Raw genomic sequence first — 13,485 nt, forward strand, 5'->3', positions numbered from 1 at the left:
TATGTGGCACTATGTAAAGGGGGGGCTGTGTGGCATTATCTCCAACTTGTAGACAATAAGTAATCTTGGTTTGCTCATAAATCAAAGACCACCCATCTAACAATTGTCCTAGAACAGACAATGGAATAAGTCGTCCAGATGTGGGAAATGGCACCTAGATTTATTTACAGGGACTTCAAAGCAATAACGTTGAATGAATTTGTTTCTTTATGATTGTATTAATGCATAATTCATTTTAGGAGTTTGGCCTATTTATTTATTCTTTAGGATTTCCAATACGTATTTGTCATGTACTAACCGCCGTCAATGAACAGCATCTAAATGTTTAAATAAATCATGATTCAAAGAGGTCTTTTATGAATTTCCAGCAAATGAATATCCGAACAGATGGTAACCTAGCATGATGATCCCAATATATTTCTATAAAGAATTTCACTGTTATTCATCTCTCCACTACCCAAGGAAGTTGCTGCCCGTGTGAATAGTGTCATTGGAGAAGGTTACTTAAACCACATTACTAAAATCAATACAATAGAAAATAATGGTGAGCACAGCAGATTTATTATTGTCTTTGCACCTCGGTACCGGCGTTTTGTGCTCCTATATTCTTGGAGCACAAAATAAATGGTTGTCTGAAAAATACGCACCGCAAGTCAATTTCTGCTCGGAATTTTTACGCAGCGTGTAGATGAGATTTGATAAATCTCACCCACTTTGCTGCTACTGTATTCTGCTGCGTTTTTTCTGTCCGAAATTCAGTCTGGAAAAAAACGCCGCAATTCTGCAGCTTGTGGAGGAGCCCTAATTGTGAACTAGATTCACTAGAGAGGTAAAAAGGTACACAATGGCGCAAACATAGTGCATTATCCCACGTGGAAATGTAGAATTAGTAATTCTGTCAAGGTGTGCTCACCTGGTGATGTCGTGCTAGGAAGCATGACACCCCTGTAGATATGGTCTTTAAAACGTGGAGGTCCAGGAAACTGCAAACCACGGGTTTTTCTGGATGCAACGATGTGTCCAGTTCCAAATAGTAGTGATATTGCGATATTCTCGCTCTGTCGGGTGGGATTCTCTGAAAAAACCCTTGGATAGGTGCTGTTCCCTTGAAACGTTGTACTTAGCTTGCTTCTATTGATGTGTAGTTAATGTTCTGACTATGCATCAATAGAAGCAAGCTAAGTACAATGTTTCAAGGGAACAGCGCTGATCCAAGGGCTGTTTTTTCAGAGAATCCCACCCAACAGAGTGAGAGTATCGCAATATCACTGCTAATTGTGAAATAAGCTGACTTATTAGAATAGGCCTACTTAATAGGTTCTTCTCAGCGTTTTAAAAAACATGGAAAAAACGTCATGAATTTCAAGTGGTTTTAATAGCGTCTTTTTAATTAGTTTTTGGTGCCATTTTTTTTCAGCGGCATTTTATAAAAAGCCATAACTACAGCTTGCATTTTAAAAATAACGCCACTGACTCCAAAACCTTAAAAAAACAGCACAAACTAAAAATCTTAGTATGTATATATGTAGGCTCTCTCATATTTTACTGTTGAAGGAGTTTTTAGGCAAAAAAATATAAATTGCAAAATAAAGGCCACCCAAAAGGCCAGTAAATGCTGTGAGTGAAATGAATGCCTTAGGGCATTCAGAGTTAATAGAGGGTAGTCCCTAATTTGGGTCCTCTATCAATTATCCAGAGCAGATATTGGTTGCAAAGAGCGTCTTTGGAGAATCCGACCTGTCCGTGTATTACATAACCACCCATTCATTTCACCTGCTCTGCAGTGGAATTAAAATCCACATTATATCTTGTATGGAAGAGTCTGTTCAAAAATAGTAATGATGATAAGTACCTCATTTCAATTTTAGCAGCCTGTAGGCTAAGATAAGGTAAGAGTGTCAATACGGAAGAGTTATGGCGAGCACTCCATTGATACTTGAACTTTTATCAGATACAGCAGCATGCAGAATTACTTCCGTGCATAGTATTCTTCCATCAGCATTTACAGCATACATGTGATGTACAGTATGTAAACTTTGAATGTAGACTACTGTACCAACTCCTACTGCTTGAACTATAATGACTCTGAATGCCAGGTTGTGGCACCTTTTCTCGCTGGGCCACTTATAGACACAGGCGTGGGATAATAACAATTATATACCAACTCAGAAATTTCAAAACAAGACTCAAACCAAGTTTTAACACCTCAATTGTGATTCGTTTTAATATATTGAACCACTCTGACATACCAGCAGAAATTCTCGGGCAATGAGCGTGTACTTCATTAGCTCGTGTTATCCCAAATGCGTGAAATACATAATTATAGGGATGACATCTTTATTAGATCGTAGAGCATGCCTACACTTAAAAGTAGTTGACAAAACCTAGCTTCCTGTACTACAACTCCCTCATAGACAAAGGCGTACATATGATAAAGTATGCGGGTGCTATAGGGCCCTTGGCGGAAGGAGCACTTGGAGAGAGTGGGCACAGCCCTGATTGGTTTCATCCCCTTTGCTGCTATGCCGATCCTTTCTAGAGGAAGTGCATTGGAAGCAAACAAGCTAGTATGGAGAAGGCTCAACGGTCATGGGTGTGGAGGGGGAAATATACTCCAGGTGATTCTGCCACCATTTTGATCTTTGCTCTAGGGCCCACTCTCTATGTATGCCACTGATCATGGAGGCAAAAAGTACTTACATAAAATGCAAGTTAATTTCATGAGGATAATATCTCTATCTGCCAATTAAATTCTGCGTTAACTTAATGAGAATAAAATACACAGGCTGCAGAGTTTCAGATTTCGGGTGGCCTGGTTACATTCACATTAATCTCTGTCTATGCTCCATACTACAAATGCTATTTTACAAATGAATTTATAAATGAAGAGACTATATTATTATAAATGGTGTGTCATTATTCAGTCGTTTTATTTATATACTTTCACTTATTCAGTCATGCTTGCCATTCTTATGAATAAATTAGTTATGAATAAATTGTTCGTTGATTCAAAGTAGCTTCCATAATTAACTGGCTTTTGACGATACCTCCGTAGAAGAGAACCCTAAGCATAAGGGATTCATCTCGCCTTGTTACTCCTCTACACTTCATTATCAATTCATTTTTTCTCCTATATAAATTCAAAGGAGCCACAGTAAATGCAAATATCAATGTCATTCAAGTATAAGTAAGTTTTTGTTGCACTAGAAAAATTAAAGCCACATTATTTTCATTGTAATGTGAGCTGCAGATTCTAAACATGGAAGTTGTCTTTGGACTGGTCTTCATCACTAAGAACACCAGGCAGATGTTAAATATTGCAATGTTTGGCAAGAACCGATTTAGAGCATCTGCTAATACAAAAGTGAAATGTATCGAGTCTTAAATAGATAAAAGAACAATTATTCTATCTTGAATTTTATGATAATGTCAGTTTGTAACTATTGTCTGGTCTGGATTTAGAAGAAGAAGCCATCCAGACGTCTGACAAGTGTATTCGCTGGAAAATAAATGAGGATACATCCGTTATTGACCTCTCCATGTTCCCGGAACGTTACGGTGATGTAACTATACAAGTCCAATTTCTGTATCATGCTTAGTAAACATACACTATGACTTCATTGTAAAAGTATTCATGTAATAAAGAGAAGTGAAGAACATTATCAATGATAGACTGACTTAACCACATTTCCATGTGTATTCTGGAAACAACACTCACCAGTTGCAGCGAATAATTTAGTCGTTAATGCATCAATCACTAATCCTCACCAGAATTCCATAAGGAATATGTTGAGGAGATGAGGCAGAATGTTATCCCAGGAAAGCTGAAGAGAGCAGGATGTGTGGTTTATGGTGGAGACATGACAAGTCAACATCTGACACTCTTAGAAGGCAGCTGTTCCACACTTCATATTCTTGGAATTTCCTAAAAACACGAAGACTTCATTCTTGGGTTTACATTATGTTTGTTATTACTTTGATGTTGATACAGTAACTTGGTGATATTACTGATAATAGACTACATGACATGGAAAACACACCAGATTAAGACAATCTTGAAATTTTGTTGAGATCACACAAGGTGTTTATTGGAAATGTTATCAACAGGCCTGGGACATTTTGTCTGTAATTTATTAGAAATTCCAACTTAAAAGTTATACTTCTGTTTAAATTATTTGTCATAAGTAAACAATCATTCTATTTTCTAAGCAAAATATACTCTTCTATGGAAAGATAATTAACTCATAATCTCTAAAAACGTAACTCTTGCCCATTCGAGAACAGACTGGATAAGCAGATTGTCCTCAGGGGATGTGTTTGTCCAGGCTGGAAACAGAAAGATTGAAAACATGGAATGGTGCTCCTTAAATAATAGGAAACAAGAAGAGGGATAGAAAAAAAAGGTGTTCAAGAATCTCACTTTTGGCCCTCTTAGATAGGAGGGTGTTAAATATTTTTTTCCATATAGTTTTCCATAACTTCATATCAATTTTAACAATGTTTGCTGAAGTGGTAGTAACATAGAGAAAATAGTAGGAAAGTCAGAGGGTCCCCACTGTGTATTATCTTAACTCCTTAAAGATTTTGGCCTTAAGGACCAGAATTTTTTTTAAATTGTTTTCCTCTTTGCATGCCAGTGGTCATAACTTTTACATTTTGTTCGATGTAGCTGTATGAGACTTTGTTTTTTTGTAGAACAAATTGTACTTTATGTTGGTGCCATTTTTAGGGACTTATAAATTAGCGTTTAATTTATATGAATTTTTATTTTGGCAAAAAAATGCTTAAAAAAAGCAGTTTTATATATATATTATTTGACAGTATACACCAATTATAATAATGTATGCGACAAATGTATTGTGCAGGCTGTTACGATTGTAACAAAACCAAATATGTGTATATTATTTATGTTTTCGAAGTTTATTCATTGGAAAAAATGTGCATTGTGTATTTTTTTAACTGATTTTTTTTATTTAACAATAATTTTTCTTGTATTTTTTTATTCTCATAGGATATTTTTTAATTTTGTCTTTAATGGCCTGGCATATACTGTATCTATATGCCAGCATATTAGTCTGTGTACTGATAGTACAAAGTTAGTTGTTAGAGCATACCTAAGTTTGCCCTAACAATAGGAAATATCGACAAACAGCCCTGGGGTCCTCCAATAGACTCTCATCTTGCCCGTACAAGATAAGGGCCTCGATGACGTCACATGGATTTCTTGTGACGTGATCAAACGGGTCCCCCCTCACTTTTTCCAGTTGAGGTATTTTTGCCCTCTTCCATCCCATTAAATGATAACCTTACTAGCAGTTATCCTGCTAGGGGTGGAATGTCAAATAATACAATTAAGGCCTAATGCACATGATAAAGCAGTTTTCACTGAGCCTTACATTGGCACACGTCTGTATGGTTCACTCAGCTGTAAGCTCTCTGCTGCCGTATGGTGCCTTTGTGTAGTAATACCTCTGTAAAATGGCATTCAATATAAAAGGCCATGATTTGTTTTTTTAGACAATGTCTATGGGCCTCTATGAAATCACAGGCACAAAAGTAAAGTATTGGCCCATAGATTTTCAAAGACAATATATCAAAGACCCGTAATCTAGACTTATGCATGAGGTCATAGACTCTATTTACATTGGCATTATGGTTTTTGCTTTAGCTGGATACATGATGGAAATGACTGATCCATTATGATCTGTCATGATGTATTTGATGGATTTATGATCTGTAAGGATCAGTTTTTTGGGGGTTAAATGTGTAATAATGGGTCTGTTGGGTTTCTGTTTTTTTTTTCCTCATAAAATAGCTTAGCATGCAGACCTATTTTTTGAGTCAAAAAGCAAAGAAAACTTGACGGTAAAGAATTTACACAATGTTCATTGTTGAGATTAGTAATTCTTTCAAGCAAAGATAAATCAATATTTTAATGCAAATTTGGAAATATAGAAATCAGATTTTTTATTTTAATTTTTTTTCAATTCTAAATCTTACTGCCATATTACAATTTGTAACAGATTGTTTTTGATTAGCTATCTGTACATATTGCAACAATCTGTCCACTTTTGACAAGGAAAATTGCTGCAAGCAGCTTAGACTAATGACAATGTGTAACAGCTGGCTAACAACCATTGTGAAACAACATAGTGCATCTTTATGGAAGAATCCAAAAACAAAACACTATCTTCTGAAGCCGCATGTGTTTCAGTGAAAGCACAAGTTCTATTGCACATGGAGGGCTCATTTATTCTGTATTAGTGCCGATATTGAAAATAACAGTTGCTGGCTTAGTGTTAAAGTGTCATCCATAATCTGCTAAATCTGTCTAAGGCTACACGTTGTGTGGAAATGTGTTGTGTAATTTTGAATCGTTAATAAATAATAATTTTCCCTAATTTGTCTATGTTCGCTCTTCAACATGTACAAATTTTACAAATGTTCAAATGTCCTTTTTGGTGTATTTTGCCCACTGTTGCCTTTGCTTCCTGATCTTAGGTGACAGGAGAGGAACTTTGCGGGGTCTTCTGCTGCTGCAGGCCATACACTTCAAGGTTCAATGTCCTGTGCATTCAGAGATGTTCTTCTGCAAACACTGTTATAGGATATCGTTATTTAACACACTGTTGCCTTCCTGTCAACACAAATCAGACTAGAAATTTTCCTTTACCCTCCCTAATTAGGAAGGTGTTTTACAGTACTGAAAGTTTTGGGACTTTTTTTGTTTTCAACATCCTTCTCTGAAAACTTTAGGCACTGCGGTATGCAAAAATATCTGGAGATCTACAGTTTCTGAGATAAACAAACCACCCAAACTGGTACCAACAATTATTCCACAGTCAAAGTCATTCAATCCCAACTTAATGTTTAGTATGAACAAGAAGTGGACATCTTGACCATGTCTACATGTGTTTATGTATAGAGTGACCACCACATAATAATATATTTGTATTATCGAGGGAGTGTACAGGTGTGAGGTGCCACTGTGTGCAATGTTGACTTCCAATAAGCTACTATTAATAAGTTTTTATTTTTCTTGTGTATATCCTTAGCTTTGTATCCAAGTAACCAATAATATTAAAATGCAACACGAAAAATAAGAAATAAAAACCTCTTAAAAACTCCAGATCAATATCTTGTTAGCTATGTTACGTTAGTCTGCTTGGGAATTGATATACAGGTGAATAAAAATCTTTGCTGCTTGTGTTCTTCCAAAGTTTTAATACACGTTACACATTTATACTACATCCACAATAAAAGTGCAATGGATCTTTTTTGTAGTTTGAGAGAATTCTCATTGAAATGCAAACAACTTCCATACAGCAGTTTATATTTCTCTGAGTGAACAGAATGTTACTTGGTAGACTGGAAAGAAAAAATGAGGCATACATATATGAATCATACCCTGGTGATATGGTACAGCTTTTCAGTAATTAAGATTTTTTGGGGTTGGCAAACAAAAATTCCTTTTCAACATCTGGTTTCATAGCTCCCATCACTCTTCTGCCTCTTAGGGAAATATTCCTTTTAAGTTGATAGCGACTCAAAAAAACTCAGAAGGCCGTCTTCTATCTGTTAAGGGAAACATTATCAAATACACATTTACCTTTGCAAATGTATATACCCCAATTACAGACAAATCCCATGGTTGACAGACATCTTGAAAAACTCTGTATTCTCAGAAGATATTCTGATACTGGGTGGAGATATCAATCAGGTACTTGAATCTAATGTGGACTACAGGAGCCTCCAACTTACAAAGCCCTGAGAAAGTTCAGGCATGATTGCTGGACATCTGGACATCTGGACATCTGGAGACTAGTATATCCAAGTGTTACTCACTTGTACATCATACCTGCCAACATTTAGACTACTTCTTTTTTTTTTTTTTTAAACATACACCCAAAATATAACTACAGCTAATATAGAACAAATCACTCAGTATGGCCATGCGCCAGTCTCCTCTTAGTCCCAGCTCTCCCGCCTGCCTAAACAGGGAATGGTCGTGGATCCTAAATGAGACCTTACTTAACAACATTAAACACTGTCGAGTCTTGCAGAAATCCTTGACCAAATTCTTTTAACTAAATGGCGCCTTTAAAATTTCTTACCTAATCTTCTCAGAATCTCATAAAACCTTTACTCGAGGGAAATTTATAGCTTTGGGAGGGAGGATTCAAAAGTAATGGGATTGATCATTTGAGATGTGTGCTACAGTGTCTAGTGCAGTCCCCATCAAAGAAGGTAGTCTATCATCGTGACTGGATATGCAGGACAGTCTCTCGCAGTAACGCTCTGCAACTGGGGTGCTACACAGTCTCAGTGTCTTCTTGACTTTGGGCTCACTTCTTCCCAAATGGCCTTTCACTGGCTTCTTGCCCCATCCAGCAGCTAGATTCTCTGGCTTTCTCCTGGAGCACCACACTCCAGACTATCTTGGCCCAGTCTTTTGCCTAGGGGGCATTGTGATGGGGGATTGTGCACAGAACATGGGCAGATTCACGAGTTGCCATCTGTCACGATTCCGTAGCGGAGTGGCAGCTGGCCAAAAAACAGTCAATGGAAAGTCTTAGCACAAGAGTACCTGTATGAGAGTCTAGACAGACACGAGACGAATCAGATGCTTTGGCACAGATGATTCGTGGCACAGATGATGCTTGGTATGGCAGATGACACTGGATGCGGCAGATGACACTGGATGTGGCAGATGACACAGCGTTACGGATGGAACAAAAACGACTGCAACACTAGACTTCAGCTCAGGAACAAAAACAGTTACAGGATACAGGATGCGGGAAGTAGGATATGGGAACACTGGGTACAGGCTACAGCAAGGAACCTTTTGCTTAAACGAACATGGGAGGACAAAAACAATGCTTAGGCACAGGAAGGAGGGCAGCACAGACTTATATAGGACAGTGTGCAGAGGGATAGGATGGGGAAGATTCTAATGGTAGCCTTTTAAGAGGACACCTTGGTGCGTGCACTCTACGGGAACCAGCAGTGGACAGGAGCATAGGATGCTGGCGCATAGGTATCAGATGCTGGCGGCCACTAGTAGAAGCTGAGAATGGCGGCAGCCAGTGCTACAGTACCCCCCTTTATGCCCCCTCTTCTGATGAGCATAGGAGCATCAATGTCCTCTTCAGGTTCCCAAGATTTTACCTCAGGACCAAACCCTTCCAGAATCTTTCCTCCTACCCTCTTATACTACAGAATCTCCTTGACTTCGAAGATGTCAGAATCACCACTGGGGGAGGTTACATCACCACTGGGGGATTTGCTGTAGCGATTCAAAACTATGGGCTTCAGGAGGGCGACATGGAAGGATTTGGGAATCTTGAGAGTCGGCGGCAGCCGTAGTTTATATGACACCAGATTGATTTGCTGGAGACTTACAAAAGGACCGAGAAATCTGGGGGCAAATTTGTAAGAAGGGATTTTCAATCGAATATGCTTTGAAGATAACCAGACATTGGTTATGGGAAGAAACTGAGGAGGTATTCTTCTTTTCCTATCAGCATTTCTCTTCATGCGGTAGACCGCCTGTAGGATAGAGGACTTGGTCTGCTGCCAGATATGAAGAAAGTCTCCAAATGAAGAGTTAGCTGCCGGAACTTAAGATGTAGCAGGCACTAGAAGAGGAACACGTGGATGTTGGCTATATACAATTAAGAATGGAGTAGAAGCAGTGGATTCACTCCTGTGGTTGTTGTAGGAGAACTCGGCCCAAGGGAGAAGCTACACAAATAAAATGACAAAGATAATTCTCCAGTATTTGATTAATTCTTTCAACTTGGCCATTAGACTGAGGATGATACGCAGAAGAAAAGTCCAATCTCACATCAAGGAGTTTACAGAGGGCTCTCCACAATTTTGAAGTCAATTGTGCATATAGCGTCCATGGTGTTTACAGACCCCCCGGCGGCGGCAGCCATAGATTTGCAAGCGCTGGCTCGCATCTCCTTCCCAGGAGGTGACAGTGCTCACTTTCGCTCCGGTCCGCTGTGTCCCGTAGGGTGCGCGTGCAAGCTCGTGTCCGGACTTAAAGGGCCAGCGCGTGCACATGGAAAATCATCATCATCAACTGCCGATGATTTCCTGGACTATAAGTAGGGCCCAGCCCCTTTGCTCATTGCCTGTGCATTAAATGATCCCTTAGTGTTATCCTTTTGCTGTTGTTACCCATGCCCTGTTATCTGTATCCTGTATCCCGTGCTGTGTTCTTTTTCCTGGGCCTGTTAGTGTTGAAGTCGTGGCCTATTGCACCTGCTGTCGTCTGCAACGTCCAGTGTCATCTGCAACGTCTAGTGTTATCCGCCACGTTTAGCGCAAACTGCTGCACCTGCTTTCATCCGCCACATCTGGCATAACCTGCTGCACCCACCTCCATCCTTGCTTAACCTCGGCCACTGTCTGGACTATTCGGGTACCCTAGTGCGAGACTTTGTATTGCTTGGGTGTTTTGATGTTTGGCCAGCTTCTGCCCGCTACGGCGGTGTGGCCTACTTGGTCCACATACCCACAGACCGTGACAGCACACCCCGATCACACATGATATGGAGGGGTAGTCTGTGCTGCCAGAAGATATGCTGTATGAATAGATTTGCCAGACGAGGATTAGAAAGAAGACCAATTAGTGGGATGAAATGTTCCATCTTAGAGAAGCGATCCACCATGACCCCGACAATAGTGCAACCTGCAGAAGGAGGAAGGTCGGTGATGAAATCCATGGCAATATGTTGCCAAGGTCCATCAGGAATGGGCAGAGGCTGAAGCAGGCCAGCAGGTAAGGAATGTGATGATTTGTCTTGGGCACAATTAGTAAAAGAGTCAACATAGTACAGAACATCTCTAGGCAGCCAGGGCCACCAGTAATGATGACATATAAAGTCACATGTCTTACGAACACCAGAGTGCCTGGCCAGTTTGGAACTGTGTCTCCAGAGGAGAATCCTCTTACTGTCTGCAGGACGTACAAAAGTCTTTCTAGGAGAATGTCTTTAATTTGCAGAGTGTTCACGGCAATAATTTTGGAAGGATATATAATATATTGGGGAGTTTCCTCAGTGTCATCCGTTTCAAATGACCGAGATAGAACATCGGCCCTCACATTTTTATCTGCAGGGCGGAGGTGAAGCAGAAACTGGAACCGGGAGAAGAGCCATGGCCATCTGGCTTGACGAGGATTTAATCATTGCGCACACTGGAGGTATATGAGATTCTTGTGGTCCGTATAGATCATGATGGGGTGAGTAACGTCCTTCAGTAGTTGTCTCCATTACTCCGAGGCCAACTTGACGGCCAATAAAGCCTGATCCCCAATAGAGTAGTTGCGTACTGCAGGAGAGAACAGTGTGGAGAAGAGACCACAAAGCACTGCCTTGGAGTTTTTTTGAAACAGTAGTGCTCCAGCACCATACGGAAGAAGCATCTACCTGCAGTAAAAACTGTCAAGAACAATCCGGATGATGAAGAACTGAGGCTGACGTGAAGGCACTCTAGAGACTAGAAAATGCTGACTCTATGTTCGGGATCCAAACCTTGGCATTCACTCCCTTCTTAGTAAGAGCAGTGATTGGAGCAGTCAGAGACGAGAAGATTGGGATAAACTACCGGTAAAAATTTGCGAATCCCAGAAATCGCTGAATGGCCTGAAAGCCCTGTGGACGTGGCCACTCTAAGACGGACTTCACCTTCTCTGGATCCATTTGAGTCAACGATTGGAGACAATGTAGCCCAGGAAGGGCAGGGAATTCCTCTCGAATATGCACTTCTCGAGTTTTGCTTATAGGCGATTCCCCCTTAACCACGACAGGACTTGGCGAACATGTTTCCAATGATGGTGAAAAGATCAGGTTGTCGTCTAAATATACCACCAAACAGACATACAGAAGATCCCAGAAGATGTCATTCACAAATTCCTGAAATTCCGCTGGAGCGTTACACAAACCAAAAGGCATCATGAGATACTCATAGTGCTCATCTCAGGTGTTGAATTCGTCACCTTGATGGATCCGGATCAAGTTATAAGCCCTATGTAGATCCAGCTTTGTAAAAATATTGGCGCCACACATTCTAGAGCTCTGAAATTAGCGGCAATGGGTATGTAAAGGATCTGCCAGGCACTACGTCTGTGGATACTCCCAGGGTTAATCAGTCGACACCTGAGGCCAGACCTCTTAGACTGACACCGGCTCCCACCAATCAGGGTGGCAGGCTCAGGAGTGGGAGAGCCTATCGCGGCCTGGTCAGTCGGAGTTAGCTCCGCCCCCTGTCCATTTATACCTGCCGTTTTCTCTTCCTCATTGCTTGTTATTCTTCTTGGATTCCTGGCCCCACTGCTGCCTTGCTCCAGCCTGCTTCTGCCGTGCTTCTGCCTTGCTTCAGTTCCCGCTTATCCTGCTTCGCTCTGCCCCTGGCTTGCTTCCTGCTCCGTGCTCTGCGTTTGTATACTCCACTACATCCTGATCCTGACTGGCTCGTTCACCACTCCGTTTCCTCACGGTGTTCCGTGGGCTACTGCCCCTTCCCTTGCTTGTTCCCTGTTTCTATCCCCTTGCACTTAGTCAGCGTAGGGACCGCCGCCAAGTTGTACCCCGTCGCCTAGGGCGGGTCGTTGCAAGTAGGCAGGGACAGGGCGGTGGGTAGATTAGGGCTCACTTGTTCCCTTCACCTCCTTCCTGCCATAACATAATAACAAGCCCATACCTAGTCTACCATTTCTCCTACGCTGACGCTATCATGGACCCCCTTGAGACCCTGACCCAGCAGATGCAGGGCCTCTCCCTACAGGTCCAGGCCCTGGCTCAGAGGGTCAACCAGTCTGACGCTGCCATAGTAGTACCCCTCACCTCACCTCTAGAACCCGACCTCAAGTTACCTGACCGGTTCTCAGGGGACCGTAAGACTTTTCTCTCCTTCCGGGAGAGTTGCAGACTTTACTTCCGTCTAAAACCTCACTCCTCAGGTTCTGAGAACCAGCGGGTGGGTATCATTATATCCCGACTCCAGGAAGGGCCCCAAGAGTGGGCCTTCTCCTTGGCTCCTGACGCCCCTGAACTTTCCTCCGTCGATCGTTTTTTCGCTGCCCTCAGACTCATTTACGACGAGACTGACAGGACTGCCTTAGCCGAGAGTAAGCTGGTGACCTTACGTCAGGGTAGGAGACCTGTTGAGGAATACTGTTCTGATTTTAGAAAGTGGTGCGTAGCTTCTCGGTGGAACGACCCGGCCCTAAGGTGCCAGTTTAGGTTAGGATTATCTGACGCCCTGAAGGATCTGCTTGTTATCTACCCCTCTTCTGACTCCCTAGACCAGGTTATGGCCCTAGCAGTACGACTTGACCGACGTCTCAGGGAACGTCAGCTTGAACGTTTCAATGTTTTCCCCTCTGACTTCCCTACGATTCCCCCCGAGGTCCCGTCTCCTCGCTCTTCCACGGAAGACTCGGAGGTACCTATGCAACTCGGGGCCTCCATG

This window comes from Rhinoderma darwinii, chromosome 8 (genome assembly GCF_050947455.1).
Source record: "Rhinoderma darwinii isolate aRhiDar2 chromosome 8, aRhiDar2.hap1, whole genome shotgun sequence".
Lineage (NCBI taxonomy): Eukaryota > Metazoa > Chordata > Amphibia > Anura > Rhinodermatidae > Rhinoderma > Rhinoderma darwinii.